Source organism: Bos javanicus, chromosome 15 (genome assembly GCF_032452875.1).
Source record: "Bos javanicus breed banteng chromosome 15, ARS-OSU_banteng_1.0, whole genome shotgun sequence".
NCBI lineage: Eukaryota > Metazoa > Chordata > Mammalia > Artiodactyla > Bovidae > Bos > Bos javanicus.
The window spans coordinates 30,119,177-30,130,461 of record NC_083882.1 but is presented as its reverse complement, the minus strand read 5'-3'; the positions used below and the strand labels follow the sequence as shown (position 1 = coordinate 30,130,461).

Sequence of the window (11,285 nt, the reverse complement as noted above, 5' to 3'; positions counted from 1 at the left end):
GGCCCTCTGTGCCAATTGCTCAAGCCCATCTATCCCTTCTCCTGTCCCCAAACTTCAGATGCAGAGGTCACGCCAGCCCCAGTGATGGTAAGAGGGGGCCAAGGACAAATGGTCCATGATTTGATCCCGGAATGAGGCTGTGAAGCCCAAGACTGGCCAGCGGGGGCTGGGGAGGGGAGTTTATCAGGAGACAGCAGGCTGGTGACGAAATACACCAGGGCCAAGTGATCACCGGGCTGTGGCTGAGCAGATCAGATTGACTCTTAAAGAGGGCCTGTCAGGAGGGCTGGCAGGCAGGACCCTCCTCCGGCACAGGAGGTTTGTCACTTCAGCTTCCTCCCTCTGGGGAGTCCTGTCTCCTCTTGGCCCCTTCTCTCCAGGGAGAGCCAGCCCGACCCCACCCCACCCCACACACACACATATGCACACTCATCCCTAAGCAGTAATCTATGTACATCTTGCTGCCAAAAGAGTCTGAAATAGTTTACAAGAATGCGTAAATAAGATTTAACGTACAAATGATTTATTTCATCAAAGCGAAAGAGTAGCGGGGCCCCATCTTTAGCCATGCCAGTGAGAAGGCAGGTCCAGAAGGGGCTGAAGGAAGCAGGCAGCAGAGCCACAGAGCTAGAGGTGAAGATGCCAGAGACAGAGAGCCAGAGAGGTGCAGAAGAGGGACCAGGAGGAAGCACTGGTCCCCAGCCAGCCACCTCCTGGTGTCCTGAGCTGGCCCACCAGACACCACACGGACCTGGGAAGAATGTCCCTTTTCTGAATCTGAAAAGATCAGAAACAAGATTCAGGGAGAAGAAAAGTAGAATAACAAAGAGAGATCAAAGGGGCAGTTTTAGTACTCAGAAAATTCACAAACTTAGCTCTGGGCTTGGGGGCAGCCAAAGCAGAAAGGAAAACAGTGACAACCCCCGCAGGGACCCTGAAGATGAATACTCAGCACTAGAAAACAAACATGCCCACCCAATTTGTCCCTTACCACTCCCACAACACCTTGGACAGGCCTGACACACTGTGGGTTCTCCATAAATACACTGAATAAGTGAATGAGTGAACATCAGTTTCTCAACACAGGCTAACGTTTTCCCAGTGCATAGGTCTAAGAGAAAAATTATTGTCTGTGGGCCATCCTAAGTGGGCCATGGAATACTCTTGGGGGGAATTCATTCATTCCTTCACTCACTCATTCACTCACTTGTTTACCCACTTACTTGTTCATTCATCCATTCACTTAAGTCATTTATTCACTGACACATTTGTTCATTTATGCACTCATTCATTCACTCACACATTCATTCATTGAGACTCCACAACATTTATTGAGCCCTTCCTAGGGAGCACTACTCTGAGATGAATCTGTGAATGAAATATTAGTGTTTCCTGCCCTCAGGGAGCTTTTACTGTGTGAGCGTGGATAACTGAGTAACCAGCATGTTAGATGCTGGGGGGAAAATTCAAAGTACATTGTTGAGGGGTGGGGCTGAGTGACACTTGGGCAGAGACCTGAAGGAGGTGACAGTGAGCCAGGAGGACACCTGGGAAAGAAAAGGCACAGAGGCCCCGGGGAGCCTGCCGGCCTGTGTGCTCAGGCCGCTGGCACAGGTGAGCCAGGCACGGCCAGGTGGGCTCACAGCAGCTGTGCAGAGCACAGACTGCAGGGGACATGGGAGGGAGTGGAGACCAGGTGGAGGGGCATGGGCAGGGTGGCAGCTGACAGTCAAAGAGGCTGGATTTCAGCAGTACTGGGGGGTTTAGGGGGCAGGCACTCCTAATGGATCAGGTATGGGGGGTGAGGAAAGGAGGAGAGTGGGATGCCCCACCTGGCCCTCATGGAGGGAGGGGGAGTTTGGTGCCAGACACAGCAATTCCCCCAGGGGCTCACCTCAGCAGGCACCCTCAACCCCAGTCCCAACACAGAAATGAAGAGCTGGCCACCAGCCTGAGAAAGGACCACAGTCTGCCCAAAGTCCTCCTGAGAGTAACTGCTTCCATCCCAGCTCCACACTCTGCCAGGACCCCCCTGGCAGAGCACAGCACATTCCTCTGAGACCTCAAGTGGACGAGATGAGACAGGCTGGGGGCTGGCCGGAGGGATGTGTGCTCCTGAACACCCACGCTGCTTCCTTTATCCACCTGCCTAGGCCTGGGAGGTGGGGAAAAGCCAACGACACCTGGTCTAGGAGGAAAATGAAGAAAGAAAAGATGAGGTAGAAATAGCAGTACTTGCTGTGTGCCAGGATCTGTGCCAGGCTCGGCCCTCATCCCCCATCCTGACAGCCACCCAGCCACACAGGGACAAGACTGTCATGCCAGCTGCAGCGCCCCTCCTCCCCCCCACACACCCCAGGACACGTCTCCCTCGACCCCATGGGGCCCTGAGCCAGACGCTCCCTCCAGGCCTGGCCCCTCTGCCGGCGCCGCCTCTCCAGCTCACTTACTCAGAAGGGCGGCTTCTTGCGCAGACTCTGGAGTCCACGATGGCACGGCGGGCAAGCTGAAGGCAGCGTGGACATCTGTGATGACGCCCTGGGTCAGGCCAGCGTGGCCCAGCTCTCCGGGTCCTAGAGCCGGTGAGAAGCAGGGAGGAGGGAGAGGGATGCTGGCAGGCGAAGCAAGGATGAAATATTGATGCTCGCGTCCTGGTAAAGCAGAGAACGCCGCTTGTCCATGAATAAAAGATGGGCCAGAGGAGCAGGCCGGGCAGCAGATTAATTAATCTAAGTGAGCGCTCTGCCTTGTGCCATGGGGGAGGGGGCGGCGGAGTAAAGAGCCCCGCAGTCCCGGGGAGGGGGGCCAGCAGAAGTCCTCTGTGCCAGGCAGGCAGCTGGTTTTAGCAAGAACACGAGCAGAGCATCCGTGCCAGGCCCAGATGGGCAGGAAGAGGGACAGAAGCAACTGGACCGTCCAGCACCGGCCTGGCCTCTCTGCCCCACACCCGCGGGGGACCATGAGAGAAGGCAGCTCCCAGGGCAGGTGTGGGGTCTCTGAGGTTGGTTGTGGGGGAGAACCTGGGACTCCTTGGTCTTTCCTGCTGCCTCAATTTCTTCCTCGGGGAAGGGAGGGAAAAGGTCAGAGGCAGGAGGTCTAAGATTTGGCAGAGAAAGTTGGGCCCAGGCTGGCATCGCTCCTAGAGAGGTGGGCAGGGATGGAGGACCATGAGGTCCAAGGCCGGGGAAAGGGTTGGACGGTGCTATAGCTGTAACCGCCCTTGGAAATGCTAAACCCAAGATCCCCGCAGCTTCTTCCCTTCAACATAAGGTGGAAAATGTGTTCATGGAGAGAGGGGCTTACACCTTCTCTGAGGTGGCGGCGGTGGTTTTACCAAGGATGGCGCTCACGACCTCCGCTTGTATTTGTCTTCCTGTTTGTGTCCTTCATTACAGTCCTCACCCCAGGGTCCTGCAGGAGAACGTTCCTTCTGGGATCTGAAGTGTCCTAACGACACCCCCAGGAGGAGCTCCCCAACCTGACGGTGGCTCCTCCCCCCACCCACCAGCCTCAGTGGAACCAGGGTGCCTCTTGCTGGGGTCGTCACCCTGGTCTGCTCTGTGTCTGCAGATAGCAGGACTGTCCCTGGAACTGTTACCTGGGCAATTCATCATGAGCTGCCCGCTGACACCTCCTGTGCCCTGTCTCATATTTGTTATTTAAATTTTTTTTCACCTAGGTTTAGTCCTGTATCCTTCTGATCCCCATAGTGCCTCAAAGCTCTATACAGGCTCACCAGAGGCACATCACACAGATGTTAGAGTAAGTGAATGAACAACAACAGTCCAGCCACCTCCCCTCGTCCTGGTCTGATCTCCGTGCCTGGACCTCACACTCCTGCCTTTAAGACAGGAACTAGTCCTTACTGAGGGCACCTGTCTAAGTCAGCCCAGAACCAGGCAGGTGTTTTCCAAGCACCAAACCTTCCCCACCATGAGGCAGGGCACATCTCTCCCATTGGACAGATGGTAAAACTGAGGCTCAGTTCTTGGCAAGGTCATCCCACTGGCAAGTGACAGAGCCAGGAATGGGCCCTGATCTGAGCCTAGGGTCCTTGCTTGTGTCTCCACATGCTGATGGTGAGACGCAGCAGGAACGCAGAGCAGAGGGGACTTTGCTTCACCGCGGGCCCCCCACCCTTTCCCTCCTCCTGCCCCACCCCCTTCCCCTGCCCCTGCAGCTGCTGAAGAGGGTGGGAGCTGGACGGAGCCCAAGTGTCAAGGCTCTGGAACTGCTGGACATATCCCATGGCCAAAAGCAGAGAGGAGACAGGTGGAGAAACCCCACCCCTCTCCCAGGACCCCCTGAATGATTCCCCAGGGTCTAACCACATCCACCCAGCTGCCAGAGCCTGGCTGCCAGATCCTGACACTTCACCACCACCTGGGGAGCTGAGGTTGGACCAGGGCGGGTGATCTTCATCACACCGGAAATAATCACAGGTTCACAGGAATCTTGACAGGGGACGAAAAGTGGCAGAAGAGACCTGGGAGCCACATTCATTGTCACACTCATTTTACCAAGGAAACAGGGGCATCTAAGGGAGTGAATTTCTGGAGGGAAAAAAAAAAGTAGCTGGGAAGCCAGGAGCTTGCCATTTCTGTGGTCACAGTGCCACCTGCTGGCAGTATCTGGCCTGGCTTGTAGGGGCTGTTCTTGTGCTTCAGGAATAACTTCCAGATCACTGGCATTTTTTTCATTCATTCACAGATATTTATTCAGCACCTATCGTGAAACAGGCATTGTTTTAGGGGCTGAGTGAATAGTAGCGAACAAAACAGACGAAATTCCCTGCCCTTACAGTGCTTACATTCTAGTGGTAGAAACAGTAAACAAAGCCAACACATAAGTATTTATTGTTCTTCAGTCGCTCAGTCGTGTCCGACTCTTTGCAACACCATGGACTGCAGTGCGCCAGGCTTCCCTGTCCATCACCATCTCCTGGAGTTTACTCAAACTCACGTTCACTGAGTCAGTGGAAATATACATCATGCTAGAAGGGTGAGCATCAGGAGAAAAACAAATTAAGAAGCAGGTAGGCAGTGCCCTGGAGATTATGATTTTAGATAGAGTGGTCAGACATGACCCCTCTGAGGCAGTAACATTTTGAGTAAAGTCTGGAAGGAGATGAGGAAAGAGCCATGTAGATTTCTGGGCACGAACATTCCAGACAAGTGCAGAGGCCACACTGAGCCTGCAGCGTCTGGGGAACAGAAAAGACCAGTGAGGATTAAGTAGAGTATGCAGAGAATGGTAGGAGGTGAGACCAGATTCTGCAGGAGCTTGGAGGCCATTGCAATGGCGTTGACCTCACGAAGTGGGCTTCATTGCAAGTGTTGAGCTTAGGAATGGCACGACCCAGTTTCGATTTTAAAAGGACCTCACTGGGCCCTGTGTGGAGTCAAGGGTGGAAACAGAGACACTGATGAGGAAGCCACTGCAACCTCCAACAGCAAGTGGCCCGGGGGTAGTTGAGGCAGTGGGAGGGGTGGCAGGATTTGCTGGTGGGAGAGAGAGAAGCGCCACCTTTGACCCCAAGGTTTTGGCCTAAACTACAGAAAGAGTGGTATTGTCCTTACTGAGATGTGGGATTGGCCAGCTTGATGCGAGGAACTGGGAGCTTTGTTTGGAGCTTGTCCAGTCAGAATTGCCCATTAGACATCCAGGGAGAAGTTGGATAAGTGTCTTGAGCTCAAGGAAGAGTTCCTGCCTGGAGCTACAACAGAGTCATCAGCTCTTGCATGATATCAAAGTCACAAGACTAGATGAGATCTAAGAGAATAGAAAGAAAAGTGAGGGGCCAAGGTCTGAGCCCTGGACTAATGAGGTCAGGAAGATGCAGGGAAACGGAGAGAAGGCGACGAGGAGAGGGAACCTGAACTCTAGAATCCTGGGACCCAAGCCAAGAGAGAGGAAGGGGTGGGCTAATCCCCGAAAGGGCTGAGAAGGGTCTACTGGATTCAGAAAGGCAGAGGGCACTGATGACCTAGAGAAGAATGGTTCTGGAAACGCATGGAGACAAAGGAGTAAGTGCAAGAAAGAATGATGGGAGAGAAACTGGGGACAAGTGAAGACCATTCTCTTGCGGCCTTTTGTTGGAAAAGGGAGGAGAGAGCTGGGAAGGTAGCTGGAGTTTTTTAAGGTGGGAAAGAATAAGAACCTGCTTGGACGCTAGCAGGGGTGACCAGGGACAGAGAAAGAAGCCTGTTGCAGGAGACATAGGGAAGAATTATGGGAGCACCACTTTCCAACAGGTGAGAAGCGATGATATCTGGTTGTTCATCCCACTGAGGTACCACTTCACACACTTCACCTTTCGGCTAAGACCCGAAAGACAGTAATGTGTATCAGTGAGGATGTGTGTAAGCAGCTCTTTGTGGGAAACTTCCCTCAGCAGGAAGCCCTTTGTCTTGTCATTTAGCAAAACTATATTGTAACTAACTTTAAAAAAGAATTTTTGGCTGCACTACACCGCATGTGGGATCTTAGTTCCCCAACCAGGGATCAAACCCACGCCCTCTGCATTGGAAGTACTGAGTCTTAACCACTGGACCACTGGGACACCCCTGTAACTAACTTTTAAACCAAGCACCCCTATGCTCTACTCATTTGCAACCCAAGAAGACTTTTCAGATCTTTTAGTCACTCTATGCTTTGCCTAACTTATTGGTTCTTTCTGTAGATCAAAGAAGAAGAAATGAAGAATAAGTAATTAACAGATGACAAGATCTCTCCCCTGGCTTCCCCTTCAGTGATCTCCTGAACTGTGGGACAAAATTGTGTGAACACAATAACATCTAGAGAAAGACCCCAAGGAGCTGACAAGCCTGCACACAGTGGAGAATGGTGACAACTCTGACCCCCAAATCGATGATTATCTAGATTACTTCCCTGTCTCCCTTTAAAAGCTTTTACAGCCAAGCAGAATCCTTGAAGGTGGTTTGCGGGGGGCGGGGGCGGGGTGTTCAGTCCACCATCTCGCCAGATTGCTGGCATTCTGATTAAAGGCAATTTTTTTTCATCTGTGAGTATTGATTTTGTAAGCAGTGAGCAACAGAACAGATCCAATTTGATAACATGTGGAGAAATTAAAATTCTTGTACATGGTTGGTGGGAATATAAAGTGATGCAGCTGCTTTGAAAACAGTTTGGCAATTCCTGAAAAAAGTTACATGTGGGTGATTCTAGTTAATAAAACTGTATTGTATATTCGGAAGTTGCTTAGAGAGTTGATCATAAAAGTTCTCATCGTAAGAAAAGAAATTTCATAACAGTGCTTGGTGATGGGTGTTAACTAGACTTGTTGTGGGGATTATTTCCCAATATGTACAAGTATTGAGTCACTATGTCATATACTTGAAACTAACATAATGATATATATCAATTATATCTCAATAAAAAACAATTTTAAGTTAAACACAGAGCTACCATATGACCCAACAATCCCCCTTAGGTGTACCAAGAGAAATAAAGACATATGGCCACAGAAAAATGAATACACAAAAGCTCATAGCAGCATTGCTCATAATAGCCAAAAAGTGGAAACCCAAATGTCCATCAACTAGTGAGTGAATAAACAAAGCATGGCACATCCATACAGTGGAATATTATCCGGTCATAAAAAGGAGTGAAGTACCGACACAGGCCTAACGTGGGTGAACCTTGACAACCTCATGCTCCGTGAAGAAAGCCAGACGTCAAAGCCAGAGATTGTATGGTTTCTGGCTCTATAACAGTCTATATTTCCGTCTATAACAGTCTATTTCTGGCTCTATAACTGGTGAATTTATGGACACGAGACTTTTCCATAGAATAGATTAGTGGTTACCAGGGGCCTGGAGGAGGGCAGGGTAGAGTGGGCAGTGACTGCTAATGGGCATGGGATTTATTTGGGGGTGATGAAAATGTTCTGGAATTAGGTAGTGGTGATGGTTTCATATCCACTCTGTGGACATGCTAAAAATATATATAAGCATTGAATTCACACTTTAAAAGGGTGAAGGTTTTGTTTTGTGATTTTTTCCTCAATAATAGCTTTTTTAAAAACAGATCTTGTTGTGTAGAGTAGAAGGGCTGCCTTGGCCACAGAAAAGAGGCAGAGGATTCAGGTACTCATGCACGTGGGTGGATGGGTGTGGCGGTAGGTGACCATGGACATTCTCCCATTGCGGCTTCTAGTTTCTCAGTGAGACAGGAGGTGAGGTCATCAGCTGAGAGTGAGGAGGTGGGCTCCAGGAAGAGCAAAGGTGTTAAATGAAGAGAGAGGGAAAATGGATGGATTCGGGACATTGCAGGGCAGTGCCAAGGTCCGGTGAGGGAAGCAGAGGAGCACTATGGGTGTTGGGGAGACAGGGGAGCCCCGGCAGTCTTGAGAGTGTGGGGACCTGAGTCAGGGGCCCTGTGCTCCCCACATAACGTGGCTCTCCAGGTCCCTGAACACCCAGGTACACACATGGAGGTCTGCACCATCAAACCCTAAAGACGCCCACCCATCAGGCTTCATGATTTTCAATCCGTGTCTCTCACACCCTGGGTCTCATCCCTCTTCGGAAACCTAGCCTCAGAGACACTTGGACGTGGACACAAGATCTATGTACAGGATGTCTGCAGCAGCTTTGTTAGTAACAGTAAAAGACTGCAAACAGCCCGGATGTCCATTACTGGGGAAATGGTCAAATAAATTCTGGTCCATCTGTGCTATGAAAGCTCTGCAGTAATAGACGCTGGAGGGGCCTGTGTGTTCGACAGGGAAGGAAGCAAAGAGGCAACATCGCTAGGTGGGAAACAGTTGCAGAACAATGAGTGTAATATTATGTAATTTTCTTTCCTTTTTTTAAAAACAAAAGCGGTATTTATAAGTGTATACATAGGTTATTAAAAGATATAAAAGATCTAGAAAGGATGCAATTTACATTGTTAATGGTGTGTAATCTTGAGGGGTAGGTTTTGGGAAAAGAGTTGAGGAAGGTTTCAGGGATTGAAAGGGTTTTAGAGGGGGCCTAGATGCTTTTGTAATTTAAAAGGGAAAGATCTGGGACTACCCTGGTGGTCCAATGGCCAAGACTCCACACTCCCAATGCAGGGGTCTCCAGGTTCAATTTCTGGTCAGGGAACTAGAACCCACGGGCCACAACTAAGGATCCCTCAGGCCGCAACAAAGACTGAAGATCCCAGGTGCTGGAACTAAGACCCAGAACAGCCAAACAAATAGATAAAAATATCAAAAATAAGTCAAAATAGAAAGGAAAGAACAGCCGAGCCCTCCACCCCATCCCTGACTCCATTCTCGCTCTGGGCCAGAGAGTGCTGCGAGGCCAGCGACCCCCAGTCCAGTCAACTATGCCCCGCTTGCCCCTGGAGGCAGACACCGAGCCTGGCCAGAGCACAGTGGGTCTGGGCCAGCCTTCCCTCTGCCCGGCCATCCCACCTCCAGCTCCCAGCCTCCCCCTGCTTCCCCACACCACACAACTGTTCCCCTCCAGCTACTTCCCGGGGGCTAGGTACAAAAGGCCATGGGAGAAGCTGCCACAATGATAATACCAGGCACTGACATAGCACTCAACTGTGTACACAGGCTCTGTTCTAAACACTTCATAAATGAACTCCCAACAACCCGACGGGTTCCATACGCTGATATTACTATTTTCACTTTGTAGCAGATTTTTAAACACAAACCAGAAGAACCAGAAAAGACTAAGTCCCTTGCCCCAGGTGTTATGGCCCACTGACCTGAGAGAGATGCCCCCCCTGGCAGGGTCCAAGCCAGTCTCCTCCTCCGGCTTCCCTCCCCCACAGCTCAGGTCCCGTGAGCAGGCTGTGAACCTTCCAGGGTGAGGCTAGGGTTTCCTCTTCCCAGAACCCCGCCCTGTACACATCTGGCACACAGGAAGCCCTCACCGCGTTTGTTGAATTAATTGCTCTGTCCTCCCATCCCCCACTCCACCGTGGCCCCGTGGGCTGTGCTTTTCCTTCTGGGCCTTGAGTGTGTGTGTGTGTGTGTGTGTGTGTGTTAGTCGCTCAGTTGTTTCCGACTCTTTGTGAAGCCATAGACTATAGTCGACCAGGCTCCTCTGTCCATGGGATTTCCCAGGCAAGAATACTGGAGTGAGTTGCCATGCCCTTCTCCAGGGGGATCTTCCCGAGCCAGGGATCAAACCCGGGTCTCCTGCATTGCAGGCAGATATTTTTACCATTGGTTTCCTCATCTATAAAGTGCAGGGATGCACTCAATGGCGTCCGACACGACTTCAGGACCAGAATTAAGGTAAAGCCAGTGCTCATCCCGGCAGGGTAACTGTCAGTGATGGGACATTGAGGGCCAAGGTGGGAAGTAGAAGCGCTTCCTGGACACCAGCCCTCCTGGCCCTTCAGAACCTGGGAATGTGGTCTCACCCACCCACAAGAATAGACACCTCACCCAATGTTGCCCAGTCGACACAGCTCCAGAAAACGGCAGCCCACACCCTGCTCCATGGGCTCCGCAGGGGACACCCTGCCCAGTTTTGTGGAAGGTGAGGAGCTGCTGTCCCCGAGTCAAAAGTCCTGGCGCCCAGGCAGCCTGCCGTAGGTGGAGGAGAGCACACGGCACGTGAGCGGCACGTGCTGGCTGCATGCAGCACCTCTGGCCAGGTGAGCCGGGCTGGAACTCACAGACGTGGGGGAAGGGACCGAGCCGTCTCCAGTCTCCTCGGGCTGTGGAAGCCCAGGGCCGCCCTCCTACAGTCCTTGTGCATCCAGCCGGCAAGCGCCAGGACGACAACCTGGGGGACAGAGAGCCCATTGAGGGAGGCCGGAGGGGCCCCCGCGCTGCTGTGTGCAGGCGCTTTGGCACGTCCGCTCAGAGTGCCCCGCAGGAACTGGCCACCTCATTCCTCAACTGAGGAGCCTGAGGCCTAGAGAGGCCAGAGGCAGGGCCTGGATCACCAGCTGGGACTGAAGGCAACTCCCGGGTCCAAACCCCACGCCCCTCCTCCTACCATCACTCCTGAGTGAGCCAGGATCCTGAGCCGGGACTCGGATGCAGCCGCCGGCCCTGTCCACCCCAGCCCTGGGCTTCCAGCCTCAGCCTGGAACCGACCCTTGATCTGAGTGGCCTCAGATCTGTGATCCAATGGGTCCTGGGCTCGATTCCACCATGGATTCACTGTCAGCACCTGAGCTCCCAGACAGTACATCCCCCGAAACCCCCACTGCCCCCCATCATTCGTAACTGCTCCATACTTCTTAACAGAGCCTCCCAGTTCCATCACTCAGGGTCACAGAGCCAGACAACGGCAGGCCTCAGC

The 11,285-nt window shown here is 52.1% G+C and overlaps 1 long non-coding RNA gene across 4 annotated transcripts in view; it reads right to left on the bottom strand.

Annotated features, from left to right (window-relative positions):
• Positions 1–506: 506 nt before the first annotated feature.
• Positions 507–11,285, bottom strand: part of LOC133261851 (uncharacterized) — a 101,732-nt gene continuing 90,953 nt past the window's right edge. For 2 of the 4 annotated variants that reach the window (XR_009741144.1, XR_009741147.1), the window contains exons 4-6: positions 2,451–3,411; positions 1,895–2,188; positions 507–777 (exon numbers count right to left, since the gene is read on the bottom strand). This is a non-coding gene — a long non-coding RNA (uncharacterized LOC133261851). Of the gene's footprint in view, positions 778–1,894; positions 2,189–2,450; positions 4,994–11,285 lie in introns of all 4 variants that reach the window. The other 2 variants (XR_009741145.1, XR_009741146.1) reach the window with 2 other exon arrangements.